The 26,336-nt window shown below is 46.6% G+C and overlaps 1 protein-coding gene across 1 annotated transcript in view; it reads right to left on the reverse strand.

Moving 5' to 3' along the window:
- The window catches only part of LOC142349981 (uncharacterized), a 54,170-nt gene that overhangs the window by 23,408 nt on the left and 4,426 nt on the right, over nt 1-26,336 (reverse strand). The window lies entirely within an intron of this gene.

Genomic DNA, 26,336 nt, shown 5'->3' on the forward strand with positions numbered 1-26,336 from the left:
TGCAATGGGCTGCAATGGGAGGACTTTTCAGGAATTACCCCCTGACTAAAATTGCCATTTAAAAGTGGGCTGCAATGGTCTGCAATGGGAGGACTTTTGAGGAATTACCCCCCTGACTGAAATTGTCATAAAAGAGTGGGCTGCAATGGTCTGCAATGGGAGGACTTTTCAGGAATTACCCCCTGACTAAAATTGCCATGTAAGAGAGAGTGGGCTGCAATGGACTGCAGTGGGAGGACTTTTCAGGAATTACCCCCGGACTAAAATTGCCATGTAAGAGAGAGTGGGCTGCAATTGGCTGCAATGGGAGGACTTTTCAGGAATTACCCCCTGATTAAAGTTGACATGTAAGAGTGGGCTGCGATGGGCAGCAATGGGAGGATTTTTGAGGAATTACCCCCCTGACTGAAATTGACATGTAAGAGTAGGCTGCAATGGGCTGCAATGGGATGACTATTCAAGAATTACCCCCTGACTAAAATTGACATGTAGAGTGGGCTGCAATGGGCTGCAATGGGAGGAATTTTGAGGAATTACCCCCCTGACTGAAATTGCCATGTAAGAGTGGGCTGCAACGGGCTGCAATGGGAGGACTTTTGAGGAATTACCCCCTGACTAAAATTGCCATGTAAGAGAGAGTGGGCTGCAATTGGCTGCAATGGGAGGAATTTTCAGGAGTTACCCCGTGACTAAAACTGACATGTAAGAGTGGGCTGCAATGGGCTGCAATGGGAGGACTTTTGAGGAATTACCCCCCCTGACAGAAATTGCCATGTAAGAGTGGGCTGCAATGGGCTGCAATGGGAGGACTTTTCAGGAATTACCCCCTGACTAAAATTGCCATGTAAGAGAGAGTGGGCTGCAATGAGAGGACTTTTCAGGAATTACCCCCTGAATAAATTTGCCATGTAAGAGAGAGTGGGCTGCAATGGGCTGCAATGGGATGACTTTTCAGGAATTACCCCCTGACTAAAATTGCCATGTAAGAGAGAGTGGGCTGCAATGGGCTGCAATGGGAGGACTTTTCAGGAATTACCCCCTGACTAAAATTGCCATGTAAAAGTGGGCTGCAATGGGCTGCAATGGGAGGACTTTTCAGGAATTACCCCCTGACTAAAATTGCCATGTAAAAGTGGGCTGCAATGGGTTGCAATGGGAGAACTTTTGAGGAATTACCCCCTGACTGAAATTGTCATAAAAGAGTGGGCTGCAATGGTCTGCAATGGGAGGACTTTTCAGGAATTACCCCCTGACTAAAATTGCCATGTAGGAGAGAGTGGGCTGCAATGGACTGCAATGGGAGGACTTTTCAGGAATTACTCCCTGACTAAAATTGACTTGTAAGAGTGGTCTGCAATGGGCTGCAATGGGAGGACTTTTGAGGAATTAGCCCCCTGACTGAAATTGCCATGTAAGAGTGGGCTGCAATGGGCTGCAATGGGAGCACTTTTCAGGAATTACCCCCTGACTAAAATTGCCATGTAAGAGAGAGTGAGCTGCAATGGACTGCAATGGGAGGACTTTTCAGGAATTACCCCCTGACTGAAATTGTCATAAAAGAGTGGGCTGCAATGGTCTGCAATGGGAGGACTTTTCAAGAATTACCCCCTGACTAAAATTGACTTGTAAGAGTGGGCTGCAATGGGCTGCAATGGGAGGACTTTTGAGGAATTAGCCCCCTGACTGAAATTGCCATGTAAGAGTGGGCTGCAATGGGCTGCAATGGGAGCACTTTTCAGGAATTACCCCCTGACTAAAATTGCCATGTAAGAGAGAGTGAGCTGCAATGGACTGCAATGGGAGGACTTTTCAGGAATTACTCCCTGACTAAAATTGTCATGTAAGAGTGGGCTGCAATGGGCTGCAATGGGAGGACTTTTCAGGAATTACCCCTGACTAAAATTGCCATGTAAGAGAGAGTGTGCTGCAATGGGCTGCAATGGTAGGACTTTTCAGGAATTACCCCCTGACTAAAATTGCCATTTAAGAGAGAGTGGGCTGCAATGGGCTTCATTGGGAGGGTTTTTAGGAATTACCCCCTGACTAAAATTGACTTGTAAGAGTGGGCTGCAATGGGCTGCAATGAGAGGACTTTTGAGGAATTACCCCCCCTGACTGAAATTGCCATGTAAGAGTGGGCTGCAATGGGAGGACTTTTCAGGAATTACCCCCTGGCTAAAATTGACATGTAAGAGTGGGCTGCAATGGGCTGCAATGGGAGGAATTTTGAGGAATTACCCCCCTGACTGCAATTACCATGTAAGAGTGGGCTGCAATGGGCTGCAATGGGAGGACTTTTCAGGAATTACCCCCTGACTAAAATTGCCATGTAAGAGAGAGTGCGCTGCAATGGGCTGCAATGGGAGGACTTTTCAGGAATTAACCCTGACTAAAATTGCCATGTAAGAGAGAGTGGGCTGCAATGGGCTGCAATGGGAGGACTTTTCAGGAATTACGCCCTGACTAAAATTGCCATGTAAGAGAGAGTGGGCTGCAATGGGCTGCAATGGGAGGACTTTTCAGGAATTACCCCCTGACTAAAATTGCCATGTAAGAGTGGGCTGCAATGGTCTGGAATGGGAGGACTTTTCAGGAATTACCCCCTGACTAAAATTGCCATGTAAGAGTGGGCTGCAGTGGGCTGCAATGGGAGGACTTTTCAGGAATTACCCCTGACTAAAATTGCCATGTAAGAGAGAGTGTGCTGCAATGGGCTGCAATGGGAGGACTTTTCAGGAATTACCCCCTGACTAAAATTGCCATGTAAGAGAGAGTGGGCTGCAATGGGCTGCAATGGGAGGACTTTTCAGGAATTACCCCCTGACTAAAATTGCCATGTAAGAGTGGGCTGCAGTGGGCTGCAATGGGAGGACTTTTCAGGAATTACCCCTGACTAAAATTGCCATGTAAGAGAGAGTGTGCTGCAATGGGCTGCAATGGGAGGACTTTTCAGGAATTACCCCCTGACTAAAATTGCCATTTAAGAGAGAGTGGGCTGCAATGGGCTTCAATGGGAGGGTTTTCAGGAATTACCCCTGACTAAAATTGACTTGTAAGGGTGGGCTGCAGTGGGCTGCAATGGGAGGACTTTTGAGGAATTACCCCCCCTGACTGAAATTGCCATGTAAGAGTGGGCTGCAATGGGCTGCAATGGGAGGACTTTTCAGGAATTACCCCCTGACTGCAATTGCCATGTAAGAGTGGGCTGCAATGGGCTGCAATGGGAGGACTTTTCAGGAATTACCCCCTGACTAAAATTGCCATGTAAGAGAGAGTGCGCTGCAATGGGCTGCAATGGGAGGACTTTTCAGGAATTAACCCCTGACTTAAATTGCCATGTAAGAGAGAGTGGGCTGCAATGGGCTGCAATGGGAGGACTTTTCAGGAATTACCCCCTGACTAAAATTGTCGTGTAAGAGAGAGTGGGCTGCAATGAGCTGCAATGGGAGGACTTTTCAGGAATTACCCCCTCACTAAAATTGCCATGTAAGAGTGGGCTGCAATGGGCTGGAATGGGAGGACTTTTGAGGAATTACCCCCCTGACTGAAATAGCCATGTAAGAGTGGGCTGCAATGGGCTGCAATGGGAGGACTTTTCAGGAATTACCTCCTGACTAAAATTGCCATGTAAGAGAGAGTGGGCTGCAATGAGCTGCAATGGGAGGACTTTTCAGGAATTACCCCCTGACTAAAATTGCCATGTAAGAGTGGGCTGCAATGGGCTGCAATGGGAGGACTTTTCAGGAATTAACCCTGACTAAAATTGCCATGTAAGAGAGAGTGTGCTGCAATGAGCTGCAATGGGAGGACTTCTCAGGAATTACCCCCTGACTAAAATTGCCATGTAAGAGAGAGTGGGCTGCAATGGGCGGCAATTGGAGAACTTTTCAGGAATTACCCCCTAATTAAAATTGACATGTAAGAGTGGGCTGCGAAGGGCTGCAATGGGAGGACTTTTGAGGAATTACCCCCCTGACTAAAATTGACATGTAAGAGTGGGCTGCAATGGGCTGCAATGGGATAACTTTTCAGGAATTACCCCCTGACTAAAATTGCCATGTAAGAGAGAGCTGGCTGCAATGGGCTGCAATGGGAGGACTTTTCAGGAATTACCCCCTGACTAAAATTAACATGTAAGAGTGGGCTGCAATGGGCTGCAATGGGAGGACTTTTCAGGAATTACCCCCTGACTAAAATTGCCACGTAAGAGAGAGTGGGCTGCAATGGGCTGCAATGGGAGGACTTTTCAGGAATTACCCCCTGACTAAAACTGCCATGTAAGAGAGAGTGGGCTGCAATGAGCTGCAATGGGAGGACTTTTCAGGAATTACCCCTTGACTAAAATTGACATGTAAGAGTGGGCTGCAAAGGGCTGTAATGGGAGGACTTTAGAAGAATTACCCCCTGACTGAAATTGCCATGTAAGAGTGGGCTGCAATGGGCTGCAATGGGAGGACTTTTCAGGAATTACCCCCTGACTAAAATTGCCATGTAAGAGAGAACGGGCTGCAATGGGCTGCAATGTGAGGACTTTTCAGGAATTACCCCCTGACTAAAATTGCCATGTAAGAGAGAGTGGGCTGCAATGGGCTGCAATGGGAGGACTTTTCAGGAATTAACCCCTGACTAAAATTGCCATGTAAGAGAGAGTGGGCTGCAATGGGTTGCAATGGGAGGACTTTTCAGGAATTACCCCCTGACTAAAATTGACATGTAAGAGTGGGCTGCAATGGGAGGACTTTTCAGGAATTACCCCCTGACTAAAGTTGCTATGTAAGAGAGAGTGGGCTGCAATGGGCTGCAATGGGAGGAATTTTCAGGAATTACCCCCTGACTAAAATTGCCATGTAAGAGAGAGTGGGCTGCAATGGGCTGCAATGGGAGGACTTTTCAGGAATTACCCCCTGACTAAAATTGCCATGTAAGAGAGAGTGGGCTGCAATGGGCTGCAATGGGAGGACTTTTCAGGAATTATCCCCTAACTAAAATTGACATGTAAGAGTGGGCTGCAATGGGCTGCAATGGGAGGACTTTTCAGGAATTACCCCCTGACAAAAGTTGCCATGTAAGAGAGAGTGGGCTGCAATGGGCTGCAATGGGAGGACTTTTCAGGAATTACCCCCTGACTAAAATTGCCATGTAAGAGAGAGTGGGCTGCAATGGGAGGACTTTTCAGGATCTACCCCCTGACTAAAATTGCCATGTAAGAGAGAGTGGGCTGCAATGGGCTGCAATGGGAGGACTTTTCAGGAATTACCCCCTGACTAAAATTGACATTTAAGAGTGGGCTGCAATGGGCTGCAATGGGAGGACTTTTGAGGAATTAACCCCCTGACTAAAATTGCCATGTAAGAGAGAGTGGGCTGCAATGGGCTGCAATGGGAGGACTTTTCAGGAATTACCCCTGACTAAAATTGTCATGTAAGAGAGAGTTGGCTGCAATGGGCTGCAATGGGAGGACTTTTCAGGAATTACCCCCTGACTAAAATTGACATGTAAGAGTGGGCTGCAATGGGCTGCAATGGGAGGACTTTTCAGGAATTAGCCCCTGACTAAAGTTGCCATGTAAGAGAGAGTGGGCTGCAATGGGAGGACTTTTCAGGAATTACCCCCTGACTAAAATTGCCATGTAAGAGAGAGTGGGCTGCAATGGGCTGCAATGGGAGGACTTTTCAGGAATTACCCCCTGACTAAAATTGCCATGTAAGAGAGAGTGGGCTGCAATGGGCTGCAATGGGAGGACTTTTCAGGAATTATACCCTAACTAAAATTGACATGTAAGAGTGGGCTGCAATGGGCTGCAATGGGAGGACTTTTCAGGAATTACCCCCTGACAAAAGTTGCCATGTAAGAGAGAGTGGGCTGCAATGGGCTGCAATGGGAGGACTTTTCAGGAATTACCCCCTGACTAAAATTGCCATGTAAGAGAGAGTGGGCTGCAATGGGCCGCAATGGGAGGACTTTTCAGGATCTACCCCCTGACTAAAATTGCCATGTAAGAGAGAGTGGGCTGCAATGGGCTGCAATGGGAGGACTTTTCAGGAATTACCCCCTGACTAAAATTGACATTTAAGAGTGGGCTTCAATGGGCTGCAATGGGAGGACTTTTGAGGAATTAACCCCCTGACTAAAATTGCCATGTAAGAGAGAGTGGGCTGCAATGGGCTGCAATGGGAGAACTTTTCAGGAATTACCCCCTGACTAAAATTGCCATGTAAGAGAGAGGTGGCTGCAATGGGCTGCAATGGGAGGACTTTTCAGGAATTACCCCCTGACTAAAATTGACATGTAAGAGTGGGCTGCAATGGGCTGCAATGGGAGGACTTTTCAGGAATTTCCCCCTGACAAAAGTTGCCATGTAAGAGAGAGTGGGCTGCAATGAGCTGCAATGGGAGGACTTTTCAGGAATTACCCCCTGACTAAAATTGCCATGTAAGAGAGAGTGGGCTGCAATGGGCTGCAATGGGAGTACTTTTCAGGATCTACCCCCTGACTAAAATTGCCATGTAAGAGAGAGTGGGCTGCAATGGGCTGCAATGGGAGGACTTTTCAGGAATTACGCCCTGACTAAAATTGCCATGTAAGAGAGAGTTGGCTGCAATGGGCTGCAATGGGAGGACTTTTCAGGAATTACCCCCTGACTAAAATTGACATGTAAGAGTGGGCTGCAATGGGCTGCATTGGGCTGCAATGGGAGGACTTTTCAGGAATTACCCCCTGACTAAAGTTGCCATGTAAGAGAGAGTGGGTTGCAATGGGCTGCAATGGGAGGTCTTTTCAGGAATTACCCCCTGAATAAAAATGCCATGTAAGAGAGAGTGGGCTGCAATGGGCTGCAATGGGAGGACTTTTCAGGATCTACCCCTTGACTAAAATTGCCATGTAAGAGAGAGTGGGCTGCAATGGGCTGCAATGGGTGGACTTTTCAGGAATTACCCCCTGACTAAAATTGACATGTAAGAGTGGGCTAATATGGGCTGCAATGGGAGTACTTTTGAAGAATTACCCCCCTGACTGGAAATGCCACGTAAGAGTGGGCCGCAATGGGCTGCAATCGGAAGACTTTTCAGGAATTACCCCCTGACTAAAATTGCCATGTAAGAGTGAGTGGGCTGCAATGAGCTGCAATCGGAGGACTTTTCATGAATTACCCCCTGATTAAAATTGACAAGTAAGAGTGGGCTGCAATGGGCTGCAATTGGAGGACTTTTGAGGAATTACCCCCCTGACTGAAATTGCCATGTAAGAGTGGGCTGCACTGAGCTGCAGTGGGAGGACTTTTCAGGAATTACCCCCTGACTAAAATTGCCATGTAAGAGAGAGTGGGCTGCAATGGGCTGCAATGGGCTGCAATGGGAGGACTTTTCAGGAATTTCCCCCTGACAAAAGTTGCCATGTAAGAGAGAGTGGGCTGCAATGAGCTGCAATGGGAGGACTTTTCAGGAATTACCCCCTGACTACAATTGCCATGTAAGAGAGAGTGGGCTGCAATGGGCTGCAATGGGAGGACTTTTCAGGATCTACCCCCTGACTAAAATTGCCATGTAAGAGAGAGTGGGCTGCAATGGGCTGCAATGGGAGGACTTTTCAGGAATTACCCCCTGACTAAAATTGCCATGTAAGAGAGAGTTGGCTGCAATGGGCTGCAATGGGAGGACTTTTCAGGAATTACCCCCTGACTAAAATTGACATGTAAGAGTGGGCTGCAATGGGCTGCATTGGGCTGCAATGGGAGGACTTTTCAGGAATTACCCCCTGACTAAAGTTGCCATGTAAGAGAGAGTGGGTTGCAATGGGCTGCAATGGGAGGTCTTTTCAGGAATTACCCCCTGAATAAAAATGCCATGTAAGAGAGAGTGGGCTGCAATGGGCTGCAATGGGAGGACTTTTCAGGATCTACCCCTTGACTAAAATTGCCATGTAAGAGAGAGTGGGCTGCAATGGGCTGCAATGGGTGGACTTTTCAGGAATTACCCCCTGACTAAAATTGACATGTAAGAGTGGGCTAATATGGGCTGCAATGGGAGGACTTTTGAAGAATTACCCCCCTGACTGGAAATGCCACGTAAGAGTGGGCCGCAATGGGCTGCAATCGGAAGACTTTTCAGGAATTACCCCCTGACTAAAATTGCCATGTAAGAGAGAGTGGGCTGCAATGAGCTGCAATCGGAGGACTTTTCAGGAATTACCCCCTGATTAAAATTGACAAGTAAGAGTGGGCTGCAATGGGCTGCAATTGGAAGACTTTTGAGGAATTACCCCCTGACTGAAATTGCCATGTAAGAGTGGGCTGCACTGAGCTGCAGTGGGAGGACTTTTCAGGAATTACCCCCTGACTAAAATTGCCATGTAAGAGAGAGTGGGCTGCAATGGGCTGCAATGGGAGGACTTTTCAGGAATTACCCCCTGACTAAAATTGCCATGTAAGAGAGAGTGGGCTGCAATGAGCTGCAATCGGAGGACTTTTCAGGAATTACCCCCTGACTAAAATTGCCATGTAAGAGAGAGTGGGCTGCAATGGGCTGCAATGGGAGGACTTTTCAGGAATTATCCCCTGACTAAAATTGCCATGTAAGAGAGAGTGGGCTGCAATGGGCTGCAATGGGAGGACTTTTCAGGAATTACCCCTTGACTAAATTTGACATGTAAGAGTGGGCTGCAATGGGAGGACTTTTCAGGAATTAACCGCTGAGTAAAGTTGCCATGTAAGAGAGAGTGGGCTGCAATGGGCTGCAATGGGAGGACTTTTCAGGAATTACCCCCTGACTAAAATTGCCATGTAAGAGAGAGTGGGCTGCAATGGGCTGCATTGGGAGGACTTTTCAGGAATTACCCCCTGACTAAAATTGCCATGTAAGAGAGACTGGGCTGCAATGGGCTGCAATGGGAGGAATTTTCAGGAATTACCCCCTGATTAAAATTGACAAGTAAGAGTGGGCTGCAATGGGCTGCAATTGGAGGACTTTTGAGGAATTACCCCCCTGACTGAAATTGCCATGTAAGAGTGGGCTGCACTGAGCTGCAGTGGGAGGACTTTTCAGGAATTACCCCCTGACTAAAATTGCCATGTAAGAGAGAGTGGGCTGCAATGGGCTGCAATGGGAGGACTTTTCAGGAATTACCCCCTGACTAAAATTGCCATGTAAGAGAGAGTGGGCTGCAATGGGCTGCAATGGGGGACTTTTCAGGAATTACCACCTGACTAAAATTGCCATGTAAGAGAGAGTGGGCTGCAATGAGCAGCAATGGGAGGACTTTTCAGGATTTACCCCCTGACTGAAATTGCCATGTAAGAGTGGGATGCAATGGGCTGCAATGGGAGGACTTTTCAGGAATTACCCCCTGACTAAATTTGCCATGTATGAGAGAGTGGGCTGCAATGGGCTGCAATGGGAGGACTTTTCAGGAATTACCCCCTGACTAAAATTGACATGTAAGAGTGGGCTGCAATGGGCCGCAATGGGACGACTTTTCAGGAATTATCCCCTGACTAAAGTTGCCATGTAAGAGAGAGTGGGCTGCAATGGGCTGCAACGGGAGGACTTTTCAGGAATTACCCCCTGAATAAAATTGACATGTAAGAGTGGGCTGCAATGGGCTGCAATGGGAGGACTTTTCAGGAATTACCCCCTGACTAAAATTGCCATGTAAGAGAGAGTGGGCTGCAATGGGCTGCAAAGGGAGGACTTTTCAGGATCTACCCCCTGACTAAAATTGCCATGTAAGAGAGAGTGGGCTGCAATGGGCTGCAGTGGGAGGACTTTTCAGGAATTACCCCCTGACTAAAATTGCCATGTAAGAGAGAGTGGGCTGCAATGGGCTGCAATGGGAGGACTTTTCAGGAATTACCCCCTGACTAAAATTGCCATGTAAGAGAGAGTGGGCTGCAATGGGCTGCAATGGGAGGACTTTTCAGGAATTACCACCTGACTAAAATTGCCATGTAAGAGAGAGTGGGCTGCAATGAGCAGCAATGGGAGGACTTTTCAGGATTTACCCCCTGACTGAAATTGCCATGTAAGAGTGGGATGCAATGGGCTGCAATGGGAGGACTTTTCAGGAATTACCCCCTGACTAAATTTGCCATGTATGAGAGAGTGGGCTGCAATGGGCTGCAATGGGAGGACTTTTCAGGAATTACCCCCTGACTAAAATTGACATGTAAGAGTGGGCTGCAATGGGCTGCAATGGGACGACTTTTCAGGAATTATCCCCTGACTAAAGTTGCCATGTAAGAGAGAGTGGGCTGCAATGGGCTGCAACGGGAGGACTTTTCAGGAATTACCCCCTGAATAAAATTGACATGTAAGAGTGGGCTGCAATGGGCTGCAATGGGAGGACTTTTCAGGAATTACCCCCTGACTAAAATTGCCATGTAAGAGAGTGGGCTGCAATGGGCTGCAAAGGGAGGACTTTTCAGGATCTACCCCCTGACTGAAATTGCCATGTAAGAGTGGGATGCAATGGGCTGCAATGGGAGGACTTTTCAGGAATTACCCCCTGACTAAATTTGCCATGTATGAGAGAGTGGGCTGCAATGGGCTGCAATGGGAGGACTTTTCAGGAATTACCCCCTGACTAAAATTGACATGTAAGAGTGGGCTGCAATGGGACAACTTTTCAGGAATTATCCCCTGACTAAAGTTGCCATGTAAGAGAGAGTGGGCTGCAATGGGCTGCAACGGGAGGACTTTTCAGGAATTACCCCCTGAATAAAATTGACATGTAAGAGTGGGCTGCAATGGGCTGCAATGGGAGGACTTTTCAGGAATTACCCCCTGACTAAAATTGCCATGTAAGAGAGAGTGGGCTGCAATGGGCTGCAAAGGGAGGACTTTTCAGGATCTACCCCCTGACTAAAATTGCCATGTAAGACAGAGTGGGCTGCAATGGGCTGCAGTGGGAGGACTTTTCAGGAATTACCCCCTGACTAAAATTGACATGTAAGAGTGGGCTGCAGTGGGCTGCAATGGGCTGCAATGGGAGGACTTTTCAGGAATTACCCCCTGACTAAAGTTGCCATGTAAGAGAGAGTGGGCTGCAATGGGCTGCAACGGGAGGACTTTTCAGGAATTACCCCCTGACTAAAGTTGCCATGTAAGAGAGAGTGGGCTGCAATGGGCTGCAATGGGAGGACTTTTCAGGATCTACCCCTGACTAAAATTGACATGTAAGAGAGAGTGGGCTGCAATGGGCTGCAATGGGAGGACTTTTCAGGAATTACCCCCTGACTAAAATTGACATGTAAGAGTGGGCTGCAATGGGCTGCAATGGGAGGACTTTTCAGGATCTACCCCCTGACTAAAATTGCCATGTAAGAGAGAGTGGGCTGCAATGGGCTGCAATGGGCGGACTTTTCAGGAATTACCCCCTGACTAAAATTGCCATATAAGAGAGAGTGGGCTGCAATGGGCTGCAATGGGAGGACTTTTCAGGATTTACCCCCTGACTTAAATTGCCATGTAAGAGAGAGTGGGCTGCAATTGGCTGCAATGGGAGTACTTTTCAGGAATTACCCCCTGACTGAAATTGCCATGTAAGAGTGGGCAGCAATGGGCTGCAATGGGAGAACTTTTCAGGAATTACCCCCTGACTAAAATTGCCATGTAAGAGAGAGTGGGCTGCAATGGGCTGCAATGGGAGGACTTTTCAGGACTTACCCCCTGACTAAAATTGACATGTAAGAGTTGGCTGCAATGGGCTGCAATGGGCTGCAATGGGAGGACTTTTCAGGAATTACCCCCTGACTAAAGTTGCCATGTAAGAGAGAGTGGGCTGCAACGGGAGGACTTTTCAGGAATTACCCCGTGAGTAAAATTGCCATGTAAGAGAGAGTGGGCTGCAATGGGCTGCAATGGGAGGACTTTTCAGGATCTACCCCCTGACTAAAATTGCCATGTAAGAGAGAGTGGGCTGCAATGGGCTGCAATGGGAGGACTTTTCAGGAATTACCCCCTGACTAAAATTGACATGTAAGAGTGGGCTGCAACGGGCTGCAATGGGAGGACTTTTGAGGAATTACCCCCCTGACTGAAATTGCCATGTAAGAGTGGGCTGCAATGGGCTGCAATGGGAGGACTTTTCAGGAATTACCCCCTGACTAAAATTGCCATGTAAGAGAGAGTGGGCTGCAATGGGCTGCAATGGGAGGACTTTTCAGGAATTACCCCCTGACTAAAATTGCCATGTAAGAGAGAGTGGGCTGCAATGGGCTGCAATGGGAGGACTTTTCAAGAATTACCCCCTGACTATAATTGACTTGTAAGAGTGGGCTGCAATGGGCTGCAATGGGAGGTCTTTTCAGGAATTACCCCCTGACTAAAATTGTCATGTAAGAGAGAGTGGGCTGCAATGGGCTGCAATGGGAGGACTTTTCAGGATTTACCCCCTGACTGAAATTGCCATGTAAGAGTGGGATGCAATGGGCTGCAATGGGAGGACTTTTCAGGAATTACCCCCTGACTAAATTTGCCATGTATGAGAGAGTGGGCTGCAATGGGCTGCAATGGGAGGACTTTTCAGGATTTACCCCCTGACTAAAATTGCCATGTAAGAGAGAGTGGGCTGCAATGGGCTGCAATGGGCGGACTTTTCAGGAATTACCCCCTGACTAAAATTGCCATATAAGAGAGAGTGGGCTGCAATGGGCTGCAATGGGAGGACTTTTCAGGATTTACCCCCTGACTTAAATTGCCATGTAAGAGAGAGTGGGCTGCAATGGGCTGCAATGGGAGGACTTTTCAGGATCTACCCCTGACTAAAATTGACATGTAAGAGAGAGTGGGCTGCAATGGGCTGCAATGGGAGGACTTTTCAGGAATTACCCCCTGACTAAAATTGACATGTAAGAGTGGGCTGCAATGGGCTGCAATGGGAGGACTTTTCAGGATCTACCCCCTGACTAAAATTGCCATGTAAGAGAGAGTGGGCTGCAATGGGCTGCAATGGGCGGACTTTTCAGGAATTACCCCCTGACTAAAATTGCCATATAAGAGAGAGTGGGCTGCAATGGGCTGCAATGGGAGGACTTTTCAGGATTTACCCCCTGACTTAAATTGCCATGTAAGAGAGAGTGGGCTGCAATTGGCTGCAATGGGAGTACTTTTCAGGAATTACCCCCTGACTGAAATTGCCATGTAAGAGTGGGCAGCAATGGGCTGCAATGGGAGAACTTTTCAGGAATTACCCCCTGACTAAAATTGCCATGTAAGAGAGAGTGGGCTGCAATGGGCTGCAATGGGAGGACTTTTCAGGACTTACCCCCTGACTAAAATTGACATGTAAGAGTTGGCTGCAATGGGCTGCAATGGGCTGCAATGGGAGGACTTTTCAGGAATTACCCCCTGACTAAAGTTGCCATGTAAGAGAGAGTGGGCTGCAACGGGAGGACTTTTCAGGAATTACCCCGTGAGTAAAATTGCCATGTAAGAGAGAGTGGGCTGCAATGGGCTGCAATGGGAGGACTTTTCAGGATCTACCCCCTGACTAAAATTGCCATGTAAGAGAGAGTGGGCTGCAATGGGCTGCAATGGGAGGACTTTTCAGGAATTACCCCCTGACTAAAATTGACATGTAAGAGTGGGCTGCAACGGGCTGCAATGGGAGGACTTTTGAGGAATTACCCCCCTGACTGAAATTGCCATGTAAGAGTGGGCTGCAATGGGCTGCAATGGGAGGACTTTTCAGGAATTACCCCCTGACTAAAATTGCCATGTAAGAGAGAGTGGGCTGCAATGGGCTGCAATGGGAGGACTTTTCAGGAATTACCCCCTGACTAAAGTTGCCATGTAAGAGAGAGTGGGCTGCAACGGGAGGACTTTTCAGGAATTACCCCGTGAGTAAAATTGCCATGTAAGAGAGAGTGGGCTGCAATGGGCTGCAATGGGAGGACTTTTCAAGAATTACCCCCTGACTATAATTGACTTGTAAGAGTGGGCTGCAATGGGCTGCAATGGGAGGTCTTTTCAGGAATTACCCCCTGACTAAAATTGTCATGTAAGAGAGAGTGGGCTGCAATGGGCTGCAATGGGAGGACTTTTCAGGATCTACCCCCGACTAAAATTGACATGTAAGAGAGAGTGGGCTGCAATGGGCTGCAATGGGAGGACTTTTCAGGAATTACCCCCTGACTAAAATTGACATGTAAGAGTGGGCTGCAATGGGCTGCAATGGGAGGACTTTTCAGGATCTACCCCCTGACTAAAATTGCCATGTAAGAGAGAGTGGGCTGCAATGGGCTGCAATGGGCGGACTTTTCAGGAATTACCCCCTGACTAAAATTGCCATATAAGAGAGAGTGGGCTGCAATGGGCTGCAATGGGAGGACTTTTCAGGATTTACCCCCTGACTTAAATTGCCATGTAAGAGAGAGTGGGCTGCAATTGGCTGCAATGGGAGTACTTTTCAGGAATTACCCCCTGACTGAAATTGCCATGTAAGAGTGGGCAGCAATGGGCTGCAATGGGAGTACTTTTCAGGAATTACCCCCTGACTGAAATTGCCATGTAAGAGTGGGCAGCAATGGGCTGCAATGGGAGAACTTTTCAGGAATTACCCCCTGACTAAAATTGCCATGTAAGAGAGAGTGGGCTGCAATGGGCTGCAATGGGAGGACTTTTCAGGACTTACCCCCTGACTAAAATTGACATGTAAGAGTTGGCTGCAATGGGCTGCAATGGGCTGCAATGGGAGGACTTTTCAGGAATTACCCCCTGACTAAAGTTGCCATGTAAGAGAGAGTGGGCTGCAACGGGAGGACTTTTCAGGAATTACCCCGTGAGTAAAATTGCCATGTAAGAGAGAGTGGGCTGCAATGGGCTGCAATGGGAGGACTTTTCAGGATCTACCCCCTGACTAAAATTGCCATGTAAGAGAGAGTGGGCTGCAATGGGCTGCAATGGGAGGACTTTTCAGGAATTACCCCCTGACTAAAATTGACATGTAAGAGTGGGCTGCAACGGGCTGCAATGGGAGGACTTTTGAGGAATTACCCCCCTGACTGAAATTGCCATGTAAGAGTGGGCTGCAATGGGCTGCAATGGGAGGACTTTTCAGGAATTACCCCCTGACTAAAATTGCCATGTAAGAGAGAGTGGGCTGCAATGGGCTGCAATGGGAGGACTTTTCAGGAATTACCCCCTGACTAAAATTGCCATGTAAGAGAGAGTGGGCTGCAACGGGAGGACTTTTCAGGAATTACCCCGTGAGTAAAATTGCCATGTAAGAGAGAGTGGGCTGCAATGGGCTGCAATGGGAGGACTTTTCAAGAATTACCCCCTGACTATAATTGACTTGTAAGAGTGGGCTGCAATGGGCTGCAATGGGAGGTCTTTTCAGGAATTACCCCCTGACTAAAATTGTCATGTAAGAGAGAGTGGGCTGCAATGGGCTGCAATGGGAGGACTTTTCAGGATCTACCCCTGACTAAAATTGACATGTAAGAGAGAGTGGGCTGCAATGGGCTGCAATGGGAGGACTTTTCAGGAATTACCCCCTGACTAAAATTGACATGTAAGAGTGGGCTGCAATGGGCTGCAATGGGAGGACTTTTCAGGATCTACCCCCTGACTAAAATTGCCATGTAAGAGAGAGTGGGCTGCAATGGGCTGCAATGGGCGGACTTTTCAGGAATTACCCCCTGACTAAAATTGCCATATAAGAGAGAGTGGGCTGCAATGGGCTGCAATGGGAGGACTTTTCAGGATTTACCCCCTGACTTAAATTGCCATGTAAGAGAGAGTGGGCTGCAATTGGCTGCAATGGGAGTACTTTTCAGGAATTACCCCCTGACTGAAATTGCCATGTAAGAGTGGGCAGCAATGGGCAGCAATGGGAGAACTTTTCAGGAATTACCCCCTGACTAAAATTGCCATGTAAGAGAGAGTGGGCTGCAATGGGCTGCAATGGGAGGACTTTTCAGGACTTACCCCCTGACTAAAATTGACATGTAAGAGTTGGCTGCAATGGGCTGCAATGGGCTGCAATGGGAGGACTTTTCAGGAATTACCCCCTGACTAAAGTTGCCATGTAAGAGAGAGTGGGCTGCAACGGGAGGACTTTTCAGGAATTACCCCGTGAGTAAAATTGCCATGTAAGAGAGAGTGGGCTGCAATGGGCTGCAATGGGAGGACTTTTCAGGATCTACCCCCTGACTAAAATTGCCATGTAAGAGAGAGTGGGCTGCAATGGGCTGCAATGGGAGGACTTTTCAGGAATTACCCCCTGACTAAAATTGACATGTAAGAGTGGGCTGCAACGGGCTGCAATGGGAGGACTTTTGAGGAATTACCCCCCTGACTGAAATTGCCATGTAAGAGTGGGCTGCAATGGGCTGCAATGGGAGGACTTTTCAGGAATTACCCCCTGACTAAAATTGCCATGTAAGAGAGAGTGGGCTGCAATGGGCTGCAATGGGAGGACTTTTCAGGAATTACCCCCTGACTAAAATTGCCATATAAGAGAGAGTGGGCTGCAATGGGCTGCAATGGGAGGACTTTTCAGGATTTACCCCCTGACTTAAATTGCCATGTAAGAGAGAGTGGGCTGCAATTGGCTGCAATGGGAGTACTTTTCAGGAATTACCCCCTGACTGAAATTGCCATGTAAGAGTGGGCAGCAATGGGCTGCAATGGGAGTACTTTTCAGGAATTACCCCCTGACTGAAATTGCCATGTAAGAGTGGGCAGCAATGGGCTGCAATGGGAGAACTTTTCAGGAATTACCCCCTGACTAAAATTGCCATGTAAGAGAGAGTGGGCTGCAATGGGCTGCAATGGGAGGACTTTTCAGGACTTACCCCCTGACTAAAATTGACATGTAAGAGTTGGCTGCAATGGGCTGCAATGGGCTGCAATGGGAGGACTTTTCAGGAATTACCCCCTGACTAAAGTTGCCATGTAAGAGAGAGTGGGCTGCAACGGGAGGACTTTTCAGGAATTACCCCGTGAGTAAAATTGCCATGTAAGAGAGAGTGGGCTGCAATGGGCTGCAATGGGAGGACTTTTCAGGATCTACCCCCTGACTAAAATTGCCATGTAAGAGAGAGTGGGCTGCAATGGGCTGCAATGGGAGGACTTTTCAGGAATTACCCCCTGACTAAAATTGACATGTAAGAGTGGGCTGCAACGGGCTGCAATGGGAGGACTTTTGAGGAATTACCCCCCTGACTGAAATTGCCATGTAAGAGTGGGCTGCAATGGGCTGCAATGGGAGGACTTTTCAGGAATTACCCCCTGACTAAAATTGCCATGTAAGAGAGAGTGGGCTGCAATGGGCTGCAATGGGAGGACTTTTCAGGAATTACCCCCTGACTAAAATTGCCATGTAAGAGAGAGTGGGCTGCAACGGGAGGACTTTTCAGGAATTACCCCGTGAGTAAAATTGCCATGTAAGAGAGAGTGGGCTGCAATGGGCTGCAATGGGAGGACTTTTCAAGAATTACCCCCTGACTATAATTGACTTGTAAGAGTGGGCTGCAATGGGCTGCAATGGGAGGTCTTTTCAGGAATTACCCCCTGACTAAAATTGTCATGTAAGAGAGAGTGGGCTGCAATGGGCTGCAATGGGAGGACTTTTCAGGATCTACCCCTGACTAAAATTGACATGTAAGAGAGAGTGGGCTGCAATGGGCTGCAATGGGAGGACTTTTCAGGAATTACCCCCTGACTAAAATTGACATGTAAGAGTGGGCTGCAATGGGCTGCAATGGGAGGACTTTTCAGGATCTACCCCCTGACTAAAATTGCCATGTAAGAGAGAGTGGGCTGCAATGGGCTGCAATGGGCGGACTTTTCAGGAATTACCCCCTGACTAAAATTGCCATATAAGAGAGAGTGGGCTGCAATGGGCTGCAATGGGAGGACTTTTCAGGATTTACCCCCTGACTTAAATTGCCATGTAAGAGAGAGTGGGCTGCAATTGGCTGCAATGGGAGTACTTTTCAGGAATTACCCCCTGACTGAAATTGCCATGTAAGAGTGGGCAGCAATGGGCAGCAATGGGAGAACTTTTCAGGAATTACCCCCTGACTAAAATTGCCATGTAAGAGAGAGTGGGCTGCAATGGGCTGCAATGGGAGGACTTTTCAGGACTTACCCCCTGACTAAAATTGACATGTAAGAGTTGGCTGCAATGGGCTGCAATGGGCTGCAATGGGAGGACTTTTCAGGAATTACCCCCTGACTAAAGTTGCCATGTAAGAGAGAGTGGGCTGCAACGGGAGGACTTTTCAGGAATTACCCCGTGAGTAAAATTGCCATGTAAGAGAGAGTGGGCTGCAATGGGCTGCAATGGGAGGACTTTTCAGGATCTACCCCCTGACTAAAATTGCCATGTAAGAGAGAGTGGGCTGCAATGGGCTGCAATGGGAGGACTTTTCAGGAATTACCCCCTGACTAAAATTGACATGTAAGAGTGGGCTGCAACGGGCTGCAATGGGAGGACTTTTGAGGAATTACCCCCCTGACTGAAATTGCCATGTAAGAGTGGGCTGCAATGGGCTGCAATGGGAGGACTTTTCAGGAATTACCCCCTGACTAAAATTGCCATGTAAGAGAGAGTGGGCTGCAATGGGCTGCAATGGGAGGACTTTTCAGGAATTACCCCCTGACTAAAATTGCCATGTAAGAGAGAGTGGGCTGCAATGGGCTGCAATGGGAGGACTTTTCAAGAATTACCCCCTGACTATAATTGACTTGTAAGAGTGGGCTGCAATGGGCTGCAATGGGAGGTCTTTTCAGGAATTACCCCCTGACTAAAATTGTCATGTAAGAGAGAGTGGGCTGCAATGGGCTGCAATGGGAGGACTTTTCAGGAATTACCCCCTGACGAAAATTGACATGTAAGAGTGGGCTGCAATGGGCTGCAATGGGAGGACTTTTCAGGATCTACCCCCTGACTAAAATTGCCATGTAAGAGAGAGTGGGCTGCAATGGGCTGCAATGGGCGGACTTTTCAGGAATTACCCCCTGACTAAAATTGCCATATAAGAGAGAGTGGGCTGCAATGGGCTGCAATGGGAGGACTTTTCAGGATTTACCCCCTGACTTAAATTGCCATGTAAGAGAGAGTGGGCTGCAATTGGCTGCAATGGGAGTACTTTTCAGGAATTACCCCCTGACTGAAATTGCCATGTAAGAGTGGGCAGCAATGGGCTGCAATGGGAGAACTTTTCAGGAATTACCCCCTGACTAAAATTGCCATGTAAGAGAGAGTGGGCTGCAATGGGCTGCAATGGGAGGACTTTTCAGGACTTACCCCCTGACTAAAATTGACATGTAAGAGTGGGCTGCAATGGGCTGCAATGGGCTGCAATGGGAGGACTTTTCAGGAATTACCCCCTGACTAAAGTTGCCATGTAAGAGAGAGTGGGCTGCAACGGGAGGACTTTTCAGGAATTACCCCGTGAGTAAAATTGCCATGTAAGAGAGAGTGGGCTGCAATGGGCTGCAATGGGAGGACTTTTCAGGATCTACCCCCTGACTAAAATTGCCATGTAAGAGAGAGTGGGCTGCAATGGGCTGCAATGGGAGGACTTTTCAGGAATTACCCCCTGACTAAAATTGACATGTAAGAGTGGGCTGCAACGGGCTGCAATGGGAGGACTTTTGAGGAATTACCCCCCTGACTGAAATTGCCATGTAAGAGTGGGCTGCAATGGGCTGCAATGGGAGGACTTTTCAGGAATTACCCCCTGACTAAAATTGCCATGTAAGAGAGAGTGGGCTGCAATGGGAGGACTTTTCAGGAATTACCCCCTGACTAAAATTGCCATGTAAGAGAGAGTGGGCTGCACTGGGCTGCAATGGGAGGACTTTTCAAGAATTACCCCCTGACTATAATTGACTTGTAAGAGTGGGCTGCAATGGGCTGCAATGGGAGGTCTTTTCAGGAATTACCCCCTGACTAAAATTGCCATGTAAGAGAGAGTGGGCTGCAATGGGCTGCAATGGGAGGACTTTTCAAGAATTAGCCCCTGACTATAATTGACTTGTAAGAGTGGGCTGCAATGGGCTGCAATGGGAGGACTTTTCAGGATTTACCCCCTGATTTAAATTGCCATGTAAGAGAGAGTGGGCTGCAATTGGCTGCAATGGGAGTACTTTTCAGGAATTACCCCCTGACTGAAATTGCCATGTAAGAGTGGGCTGCAATGGGCTGCAATGGGCTGCAATGTGAGGACTTTTCAGGAATTACCCCCTGACTAAAGTTGCCATGTAAGAGAGAGTGGGCTGCAACGGGAGGTCTTTTCAGGAATTACCCCCTGACTAAAATTGCCATGTAAGAGAGAGTGGGCTGCAATGGGCTGCAATGGGAGGACTTTTCAGGATCTACCCCCTGACTAAAATTGCCATGTAAGAGAGAGTGGGCTGCAATGGGCTGCAATGGGAGGACTTTTCAGGAATTACCCCCTGACTAAAATTGACATGTAAGAGTGGGCTGCAATGGGCTGCAATGGGAGGACTTTTGAGGAATTACCCCCCTGACTGAAATTGCCATGTAAGATTGGGCTGCAATGGGCTGCAATGGGAGGACTTTTCAGGAATTACCCCCTGACTAAAATTGCCATGTAAGAGAGAGTGGGCTGCAATGGGCTGCAATGGGAGGACTTTTCAGGAATTACGCCCTGACTAAAATTGCCATATAAGAGAGAGTGCGCTACAATGGGCTGCAATGGCAGGACTTTTCAGGAATTACCCCCTGAGTAAAGTTGCCATGTAAGAGAGAGTGGGCTGCAATGGGCTGCAATGGGAGGACTTTTCAGGAATTACCCCCTGACTAAAATTGCCATGTAAGAGAGAGTGGGCTGCAATGGGCTGCAATGGGAGGACTTTTCAGGAAATACCCCCTGACTAAAACTGCCATGTAAGAGAGAGTGGGCTGCAATGGGCTGCAATGGGAGGTTTTTTCAGGAATTACCCCCTGACTAAAATTGACATGTAGGAGTGGGCTGCAATGGGCTGCAATGGGAGGAATTTTGAAGAATTACCCCCCTGACTGAAATTGCCATGTAAGAGTGGGCTGCAATGGGCTGCAATGGGAGGACTTTTCAGGAATTACCACCTGACTAAAATTGCCATATAAGAGAGAGTGAACTGCAATGGGCTGCAATGTGAGGTCTTGTCAGGAATTACCCCCTGACTAAAAATGCCATGTAAGAGAGAGTGGGCTGCAATGGGCTGCAATGGGAGGACTTTTCAGGAATTACCCCTGACTAAATTTGCCATGTAAGAGAGAGTGGGCTGCAATGGGCTTCAAAGGGAGGATTTTTCAGGAATTACCCCCTGACTAAAATTGACATGTAAGAGTGGGCTGCAATGGGCTGCAATGGGAGGACGTTTCAGGAATTACCCCCTGACTAAAATTGACATGTAAGAGAGAGTGGGCTGCAATGGGCTGCAATGGGAGGACTTTTCAGGAATTACCCCCTGACTAAAATTGACAAGTAAGAGTGGGCTGCAATGGGCTGCAATGGGAGGACTTTTGAGGAATTATCCCCTGACTAAGAATGCCATGTAAAAGAGAGTGGGCTGCAATGGGCTGCAATGGGAGGACTTTTCAGGACTTACCCCCTGACTAAAATTGACATGTAAGAGTGGGCTGCAATGGGCTGCAATGGGCTGCAATGGGAGGACTTTTCAGGAATTACCCCCTGACTAAAGTTGCCATGTAAGAGAGAGTGGGCTGCAACGGGAGGACTTTTCAGGAATTACCCCCTGACTAAAATTGCCATGTAAGAGAGAGTGGGCTGCAATGGGCTGCAATGTGAGGACTTTTCAGGATCTACCCCCTGACTAAAATTGCCATGTAAGAGAGAGTGGGCTGCAATGGGCTGCAATGGGAGGACTTTTCAGGAATTACCCCCTGACCAAAATTGACATGTAAGAGTGGGCTGCAATGGGCTGCAATGGGAGGACTTTTGAGGAATTACCCCCCTGACTGAAATTGCCATGTAAGATTGGGCTGCAATGGGCTGCAATGGGAGGACTTTTCAGGAATTACCCCCTGACTAAAATTGCCATGTAAGAGAGAGTGGGCTGCAATGGGCTGCAATGGGAGGACTTTTCAGGAATTACGCCCTGACTAAAATTGCCATGTAAGGGAGAGTGGGCTGCAATGGGCTGCAATGGCAGGACTTTTCAGGAATTACCCCCTGAGTAAAGTTGCCATGTAAGAGAGAGTGGGCTGCAATGGGCTGCAATGGGAGGACTTTTCAGGAATTACCCCCTGACTAAAATTGTCATGTAAGAGAGAGTGGGCTGCAATGGGCTGCAATGGGAGGACTTTTCAGGAAATACCCCCTGGCTAAAACTGCCATGTAAGAGAGAGTGGGCTGCAATGGGCTGCAATGGGAGGTTTTTTCAGGAATTACCCCCTGACTAAAATTGACATGTAGGAGTGGGCTGCAATGGGAGGAATTTTGAAAAATTACCCCCCTGACTGAAATTGCCATGTAAGAGTGGGCTGCAATGGGCTGCAATGGGAGGACTTTTCAGGAATTACCATCTGACTAAAGTTGCCATATAAGAGAGAGTGAACTGCAATGGGCTGCAATGTGAGGTCTTGTCAGGAATTACCCCCTGACTAAAAATGCCATGTAAGAGAGAGTGGGCTGCAATGGGCTACAATGGGAGGACTTTTCAGGAATTACCCCCTGACTAAATTTGCCATGTAAGAGAGAGTGGGCTGCAATGGGCTTCAAAGGGAGGATTTTTCAGGAATTACCCCCTGACTAAAATTGACATGTAAGAGTGGGCTGCAATGGGCTGCAATGGGAGGACGTTTCAGGAACTACCCCCTGACTAAAATTGCCATGTAAGAGAGAGTGGGCTGCAATGGGCTGCAATGGGAGGACTTTTCAGGAATTACCCCTGACTAAAATTGACAAGTAAGAGTGGGCTGCAATGGGCTGCAATGGGAGGACTTTTGAGGAATTACCCCCCTGACTAAGAATGCCATGTAAAAGAGAGTGGGCTGCAATGGGAGGACTTTTCAGGAATTACCCCCTGACTAAAATTGCCATATAAGAGAGAGTGGGCTGCGATGGGAGGACTTTTCAGGAATTACCCCCTGACTAAAATTGACATGTTAGAGTGGGCTGCAATGGGCTCCAATGGGAGGACTTTTCAGGAATTACCCCCTGACTAAAATTGCCATGTAAGAGAGAGTGGCTGCAATGGGCTGCAATGGGAGGACTTTTCAGGAATTACCCCCTGACTAAAATTTCCATGTAAGAGAGAGTGGGCTGCAATGGGCTGCAATGGGAGGACTTTTCAGGAATTACCCCCCTGACTAACATTGCCATGTAAGAGTGGGCTGCAATAGGCTGCAATGGGAGGACTTTTGAGGAAGTACCGCCCTGACTGAAATTGCCATGTAAGAGTGGGCTGCAATGGGCTGCAATGGGAGGACTTTTCAAGAATTACCCCCTGACTAAAATTGCCATGTAAGAGAGAGTGGGCTGCAATGGGCTGCAATGGGAAGACGTTTCAGGAATTACCCCCTGACTAAGATTGACTTGTAAGAGTGGGCTGCAGTGGGCTGCAATGGGAGGAATTTTGAGGAATTACCACCCTGACTAAAATTGTCATGTAAGAGTGGGCTGCAATGGGAGGACTTTTGAGGAATTACCCCCTGACTAAAATTGCCATGTAAGATTGGGCTGCAATGGGAGGACTTTTTAGGAATTACCCACTGACTAAAGTTGCCATGTAGGAGTTGGGGTTTTATTTGTCTTTTACCCCCTCACTCTTACACAATTTTACCCCCGTTGGAAGCCTAATGCAGCCCAAAAAAAACGTAAGAGTTTTGAGCTGCATTTTCCTAAAAAATCCTCCCATTGCAGCTCCACTCTTACATCATTTTGGGCGGAAAAATTCGGCCCGGGACGCTTTAAATCACCTTTCTTTTGATTGGATAAAAAATATTTTATGCTGAACAAAATTTTTAATCCTCTGAATGAAAATTTAATAAATCACACTACTAATGGTCAAAGCTACCGTCAAGGTATCCGAAAAGATTTTCCTCAAAAAAGGTGATTATAATATTGGCCTACAATACTAATAGATATACCCTTTAAGCTACGTTATTCTAATTACGGATTCTTCAATTACTTGTACCACTGATAAAACCGTTTGTAAGGTTATCAAAGTTAAAATAAGATCCAAAAAATTATTTTTTCACTTATCGGAGCTCTACCTAAGTTACTGACTCTACTGGTTCGTTAAGGGACTTATTTTGCTCTAAACTTCAGTTTCGAAAAATTTTTGTCGATCGAAATCAGAACAATCAAAAGTTATGATGTTGCAAAATTGCTGATCTTAATGTATGTGCAAAAATTGTGCAAAAAAGTTGAATTATATCAACCCGGATTGTCAAAATGCTATAACTACTGAATTTTTTTTATGGCGCACGGACTTCATACATCAAAAAGGTAATGAGAAAATGGTAGTACAAAAAATTTCTCACAAATCAAAGTTCTACTATTAGAATTTTCCATAATGGGAGCTCAACAATAACAGTTTTTTCATAAATAGAGGTCATATATCATCTCATCCTTCATTGCCAACAAACAAGAGATGTTTATCGTTTTTGAGTGATACCTACCGAGCTTCTTAAAGTACGAAAAAAACTTTTTTCCTTTTTTACAAATCAGATTCTTACATGTTTGCCATACCGTTGAATTTATTGTAAACTCCGCTTAGATCATTTGTATCATATTTGGCATTCGATATAAGTTTAAACAAAGAGCCTTAATTCAGAGCACTGAAAAGCCGGATATAACAGGACCATGGCCTGATCATGACCAATGTGCAGGAAAACTGAATTAAACTTAAAAATGAGTTTTGTTATTGTTCCAACCCCATATATTATATTTTTGCTTTTTTTTCTTCAGGCAAACCATATCAACTATTTTTTGTGCTTGAAAGATAAGAGATCGATTTATATTGATTTGGAGAACTATCGAAGTTTAATGTTTTGCAAATATCGGGCAGTTTTTGGTTACTTTAGTACACTTTTTTAAGATTTTTTTTTGTCTTAAACTTTTGTTTTCTAGAACACCTTGAGATTGTTTGATTAACAGTCATTGGTCTCAATCTCTATAAGGGAAAAGTGGTTGAAAATAACTATTTTCTGGTTTTCCAGGATATTGTTTCTAGCAGTAAAATTTGAAATCTGATTGAAAAAACTTATATTTATCATGGGGCTCTCGATTCTTCTTCCCAAAGCAATTGATTTGTATGAAATCTCTAGATTACAGCAAACAATTACTGGTTATAACAGATAAAGTTTTTTGATCCAAAAATTGTGACAACAAATATACTTATATATTCAACTGTCAAATCAAAAATTTTATGTTTTAGTGATTTATTTGTGGGCATCAACTGATATTGTCGTTAAAAATAAGCAAAAATTTTGCTGAAAAACATAAGTTGTTTTTTTTCTTTCTGAACATTCTGATTGTAAATGTAATGGTTGAATAGACCGTTATAGAGGACTCTCTAGGAACAGAAATCGACCATTTATTTAGACACCTGAACATGAAAACAGCGTATGCTACCGTCGGTTTCAGTTTCCAGTTATTACAAGAACTAGTATTAAAAATTTTCAATCTTTATCGTTTGTGTTGTTTTCCGCTTAGGACAATAATTGAATTCATTTAGGTTGCTTGCAAACCGTATTTTTTTGTTTGCATGGGATGTAAGAGGGAACCGAAACAGCGTATCGATGAAATACGATTTCCTAATGTCAAAAATACTTTAGATAGTGAAAATCATCTGATTTGAAGCAATAGCTTTAAACAGACAACTTTACTCCAGGCTGAAGTTATAGACAGCAAATGAAAGCGTACTGATAAAATATTTAGCGCAATTTGGTCATTTTTTCAAAAAAAATCTTTGTGAAAGTTTTTGGTCAACTCTGTCTCCATCTAATGCCTGTGCACCTAATTATCTGAACAGCGGTCAATTTTCATTCAATTTTTTGTAGATTTTTCTGGTTGTACTTTTTGAGAAAAATGGGAGCTTAGATGCTACGTCACAAGAGGATGCTAATATTAATAATTTAACGCAACTGTTGTTATATTTTGTTCAGTCAAATTTCGGGTCTTTCCCATTATAGCCCCCCCCCCCCAGCATAGTTGTCAGATAACCTAAAGCCCCCCCCCCCCAATCATGGTAATTATACCTTAATGGGGGGGCTATAATTTCATGGGGGAAGCTATAATGGGAAAGACCCCAAATTTCTTCATTTTAAAAAAAGTAATTAATGTCAATTTTATCAAAAGAGTCATTAAATTCAGTTTCATTAAAGTCAATATTATCGTTAATTTCCTGCCT

Source organism: Convolutriloba macropyga, chromosome 11 (assembly GCF_964194025.1).
Source record: "Convolutriloba macropyga chromosome 11, txConMacr16.3, whole genome shotgun sequence".
NCBI classification, from domain to species: domain Eukaryota; kingdom Metazoa; phylum Xenacoelomorpha; order Acoela; family Convolutidae; genus Convolutriloba; species Convolutriloba macropyga.